This window comes from Ostrinia nubilalis, chromosome 5 (assembly GCF_963855985.1).
Source record: "Ostrinia nubilalis chromosome 5, ilOstNubi1.1, whole genome shotgun sequence".
Lineage (NCBI taxonomy): Eukaryota > Metazoa > Arthropoda > Insecta > Lepidoptera > Crambidae > Ostrinia > Ostrinia nubilalis.
This window is the reverse complement of record NC_087092.1, coordinates 9,337,646-9,343,605: the sequence shown is the minus strand read 5'-3', so window position 1 is coordinate 9,343,605 and position 5,960 is coordinate 9,337,646.

Below are 5,960 nucleotides of genomic sequence, written 5' to 3'. Positions count from 1 at the left end.
TAAAAACAGTGTTGTTCCTGACAAATTTAGGGTTGCCGTAGTCTGATTCTAAAATTGCCGGATTTTTAAGGAAAACTTAGAAAAATTGCCGTATTTGTACAACATGCTTACTTGAAAGGTTAAAATTTAAAAAAAATGTTGATGTATTAAGTACTATACGTAAACTACTTTTAAACTTACTTATTTTATTCTTTACTTTTAAAGGTTTTGAATAGTTTAGTCCTAGAACCTACACGAATAAAAGTGAAAAATCTACCAAAATGAGGAACTAACGATTTTAGACATTAATATCTCGGTGATAAGGTTGCATTTGGTTGAATTCTGTTGACGTTTCTTTTCATGGCGCTTCTACTTCATCTATGATTTACAATTTGGTACGTTCCATTAGACGAAATATTTTTTTTTGTTTACTAAAACTCATGAAAAACTCATAAAACTCTACATTAATCAATTGCCGTATATTTTGATACGGTAATGAAAGAGCTGCCGTATACCGTATTTATGGTGCCTAAGATGCCTGAATGCCGTATATTACGGCAATTGCCGTATCAAGAACATCACTGGTTAAAAATGAACTCGTTGTCGTTGCACAACTGTATTTTGTCAAAGCTTACTTAGTGAAAACGAAATGCAGGTGGCGCTATTATAGTTGAACCTTGAACCTAAAATAATAATTTAAAAATGATAGATTTTATGAAAATGAGTACTATAAAAAAAGCAGACCTATCTTAGATAGGTCGCCGCGCCGCCTGGATGCTATTGATTGTAATTGAAATAAAATCTGGCTAAGATTTTATTTCAACCTAAGGGGGGCCAAAATTAATGGAGACACGAGGGCGCTTTGTAAAAAGAAATGTTTCACATAGGCGCAACTTATTCCATCGATAGTTTATTTGATACGCCCAATTGGTTTTTTGAACATAAATCTACTCGCACATCCAAGTAAAGCCGGGTCTTCAGTGCGTGTTTTGCCCTACACAATCAACAAAAACAATGTCAGCATTCAACATTTTTTATATATAAGCTACTTTGTTCAATGTTGAAATGTTTTTGTTGATTGTGTACTAGGGCAAAAGACGGGCTGGAGACCCGGCTTAATGAGCGCAGCGAACTTTTTTTAAGCATTTCAAACTCAAGAGGGGGGCGCCACCACTAACGTATAGCGCCACAGGAAAAATTTTGCCCTAAAAATCGTAGATCTGTGGCTATTTATAGATCGCGCAGCGAGAGATGAGGCAATGAACACAATAACGTTTGTATAGCCCGACCAGGAACATAAAAACCCTCGCCATGTTGCGGAAAACTAATGGTACTAATTTCTTTTAATGGCAACAGTAACTGAAAACTTCATTGACATGTCACCTTGCATGTCAGTCTATTGCTGTCAAAGTGTAAACAAACTTTATTTTAAATGTGCGCAATTGATTTTGTGAATTAAAATGCTAAAATCTTTTTATAGTCGTGAAAGAAAAGTGGTTCACAATGTGTTAAAGTATTTGTCGAAGAGATACGAAGGGTTCGGACAATATTTTCATTGAATAATGTTTCCGACAAAGGTTGTCAAATTGACTGACATGTTTATCGTATAGTACAGTCCTCTATGAAAATTAGCTGTGGTTTGTTTCAACTACCTATTTTAAAGATTTTTGTCACTTTCTAAGTGTTGAATTTTATGGAATTGGGAAAGAAGTACCGAGTTTGAAGCGTTCATGAGCAGACATTGCAGTTGAATATTCAAGTTCTGAATTTGATTATTGATGAATAATAAAATAAATCCTACTAGCTCGATTGATGGTTTCATTTAATTTATTTAAACCAGGTTACCTATATAATCTTTATTCGTTAATTTATGAAAATATCAAATTAGGACGTAATCCTGAATCCTGATACATAAAGTTAGCCTATTAATTTAACACAGGTACGACTGTACTCAGTGTTGCACTTTCAAATGCAATAGACGCGCCTCTATGCCAGGGTTTTTATGTTCCTGGTCAGGCTATATCTTTATATCACTGGACGTCTTGCGTAGCCTGTTGATTAAGAAGTGCTTTCTGTCTCACTAGCAAATTAGTAGACAGACCCTAGTCTGTCTACTAATTATACTAATAGTAGTAGGCTACTACTGCGAGGTGTATAGATGACCCACGCTGAACTGTCCCACCAAACTCAATGACAGGGGGGCGCTACCATCGTTCAACTAAATGGTTTCCAACATGGCAAAAATCGGAACCAGCGATCCGGTATTGACGGTGGCGCCCCACTGTCAATGTCATGCATAGGACAGTTCAGTATTTTGGAACTATAACTAGTTTATTTGGTCAAAACTGTTTTGACCAATAGTTAGTCAGCTGTTTTGACCAATCGTATCGCAGAATCGATGAAGCGCGTCTGGATTGGAGACGTTAAAAATTACCGTAATCGGGGCTCTGTATACAATTAGTAATACGGTAATACCTACATCAGTGAAGTTGAAACAAACACGCACGTTTGCTTCAACTTTTGCTTCAACCTAACACAAATATCTAAAAAATTTTTAAGAACTTGGTTCACGGGACTTATTTTGTTGCTGATGACCTCTAGTTCTCCCTTTCAAGTTAAAGGTCGAGTCTCCCTGTCACCCTGTAAATGTAAATATGTTACGGTCAAAGTGATAAATGTGAAAATTATGAATAATCGCCGGTTATTATGAATAATTACCGCATGATTTGGTGAATGTGATTAATATGAGGTCATTTATGTGTGTATAAAACTAAATAGGCGGCTTAGGGGTGGCCCAAGGGCCACCCCCGCCGCACCTTAACCTATTTTTCACTTTAAATCAAAACATTATGTTATAGGCATTATGGAAAAGTAATATTATGCAAGAAACATTCCAAACTCATTATGCCAAATTATAATAATATATGATATCAAAACGTTCTAAAGTTTGGCTGTACACGAGCACGTACACAAGATGTTGTTCTCTTTTATGAAATTTGTTAGTACTAAGGTTGAAATATTAAATAATCACTGTTAAATGTGATTAATTTATCACTTTTACCGCGACTGTCGGTAATTATTCATAATAACCGGTTATTATTAATAATTTTCAATTTATCACATTAACCGTAACAAATACATAAAATGGTAGCCATGAAAGTCTACGCCAAAAGTATTCGATAATTGAATGTGTAATCAAAGTCATCAGTGTGAGTGAGTACCTGTCCTCCGTCACGGTAATACCACGGGTAATATAGGTGTACCAGAATCTCATGGCAAATAGGGAAAATAAACTTTGTTGAGAGCAATACTGGGGAAATTGGAATAAACGATCTTGATACTATTTAATTTTTTACTTTTATGACTTTAATATTAATGAACATGAAGTACGAATATACATTTTAGGTAGGTATGAGTATGAAGAATGTTATTATAAATAAATCGTATATTACTTAAAGTAACTAATTTTATTATGCACCATACTTTTAACTTATCACTTCATTCAGAACTAGAAAACGATTCTAAGAACTCCACTTGCATTTCTTGTTCTTCAATAGATGATCAAGATAAAGAGGTGTTGTAAATAAATTGTTCTTCCAACATTTCAATGGAGAAGTTTCCTGATGTTAAAAAAAACTATATTTCTCTGAATGGGATTAAAATATATACCAAAACTAAAAAGACGGTGAAGTTTTTTTTAAAATCGATCTAGAAATGTCTGGGAAATTAATTATTTAAATTACCTACACACTTATTTTAGCGTGGAATTGGAACAGGCGGTGCCGTTCTTTTTGTATAAATGGCCAGGTCTGGGATATTTAAAAAAAGGTTACAAAATTTTACTAAGAAAGATTCTTGAGTGACTTAAAAAAATAGAAATAGATTTAAAAAAATATGGATCTGTCAACAGCACTGGATCAGGGGTGATTTACTGTTTGTACCCCGAATGACTGTCGTGCGTGAATACACCGATCAAAACGGCGTGAATAGTTATGCGCAACTTTAGGGCCCTGTAACTTATTTATTTGTAGAGATATTTTCATGATTCTTTCACAATTATTATTAGTTTTACTTATATTTATTTCAAGTTTATTTAAAAGAAAAAAAATGGAAACTTCTCCATTATTCAATATTACTTGATGAAATCTTTTTCAATTTTCTTTACATGGTCATAACATTTTGACCATTCCTCTGCACCAATTTGTGAGATATACCTGAAAACATCGATAAAGCAGCTATTAAGTTAGTAAGAATAAAAAAACATAACCCTCCTTCTGACGCAGTTGGGTAATAAGCTAAATGTATCAAACATTTCAGTCCAACTCACTGTCAACTCGACGGCGCGTTTAGAATTAAAGGTTGACTTTGAATTATGCCTTATTTTACAATTCACATTGAAAACAATATGACTTACTTGAGCTTTTTCGACTTTTTCACAAAAATAACAAATAGTCAAGAAGAGATTACAAAATTTTTGCAGTGACTGACAGATTTCATAATTTTCTTTGACAGGTGACAATTAAACCATAGACAATTGCCATATGAAAAACACACTTTTCCAATATTTTTGTTTGCCATGAGATTCTGGTACACCTATACCAGTAATACTCTGTGTCGTGCACGTGCTCGCTCGCCGCCTCAACTATCGTTGAGTGACCTACAGTTCGGTTTCATTTTTAGATTGTACAATATTTTAGATTATTTTAAAAGTACTTCAAAATTTGATAATAATGTGGAATTGTGATTTGTTTTGATTTAACATTAATTTTATATTATTTTATTTTATAATTTAATTACTATTTGCAAAATGATAAATGCGTTTAACGAAAATGTCATAAATGTCATATTTGACAGATATGACAGTGACAGTCAGGGTACGGAAACTTCCATACTACGATCAAACTTGCTTCCAAACAGCGACTTCAGTCGATAAATTCCAATACTTTTTTTTTTTTTTTTTCTTCTTTATGGCTCTCGCGGATTGCGTTTAGCCACGCGACGGGGTTCTTGATTTTTGCGTTCAGTTTTGCCATAAGTTTTGCGGACATTGCGTTTAGTAGACAGGGTGGGATTGGGTTAAAGTTAAAAGGTAGGGAAACGAATCAATTACGGAAGGAAACGGAACAAAGGATGGTTTTCATAGGATCAATTTAGGTGTGATATAAGTACAAAATAATAAAAATAAAATAATATTTACATAAGTACAATATACATTACTATTTACAATTTTATATTATTATGGGTAATAAATTCGGCTAGGATATTATAAACATCAATTTTATTGGTATATAATAGGCAAGTGATGGATGTAGGAAAAGGAATTTTAATGGCTAAAAGAGAACTAATAAAAGAGGAACGATCATATAGGCAACAGTAAAAAAATATGTGATTTAAGTCTCCGACGCCAGAACCACAAGTGCACGAATCATAATCAAGTACATGTATTTTAGCCAAGTGTGCTGGAGTGCACACGTGACCAAGTCGCATTCTAGTTAAAATGGTAGTAACTGTTTTGGAAAGATTAATTTTAACAAACCATGGTTTACAAAGGATGGATGGTTGAATGAGCTTGTAATGTTTCCCCTTAGATTGGCTAGTGAACTCCCAATTCTCATCCCAGGCAGATTTGAGATAAGCTTTGGGAAGGGCTGCCGTTAAGTCATGGCAATAATTTGTGTACGGATGTATATCTCCACACTCAACCGCTTCATTGGCCAGCTTATCAGCTTTATCATTTCCTGGAATATTGGTATGACTAGGAATCCACGCAAAATTAATTAAATGACTGTTAAGACTACATTTGTGAAGTAATTTCCTGCATTCTGTAATAATAGGATAATTAGTATTGTTCTTAAATTCTTAAATGCCTGCAAAGCACTTTTAGAGTCACAAAATATTACAGTTGTGTTTAATTTCATAAGGAGAGCATACTCTAAAGCCTTAAACAGTCCAAAACATTCTCCTGTAAAGACTGATGATTC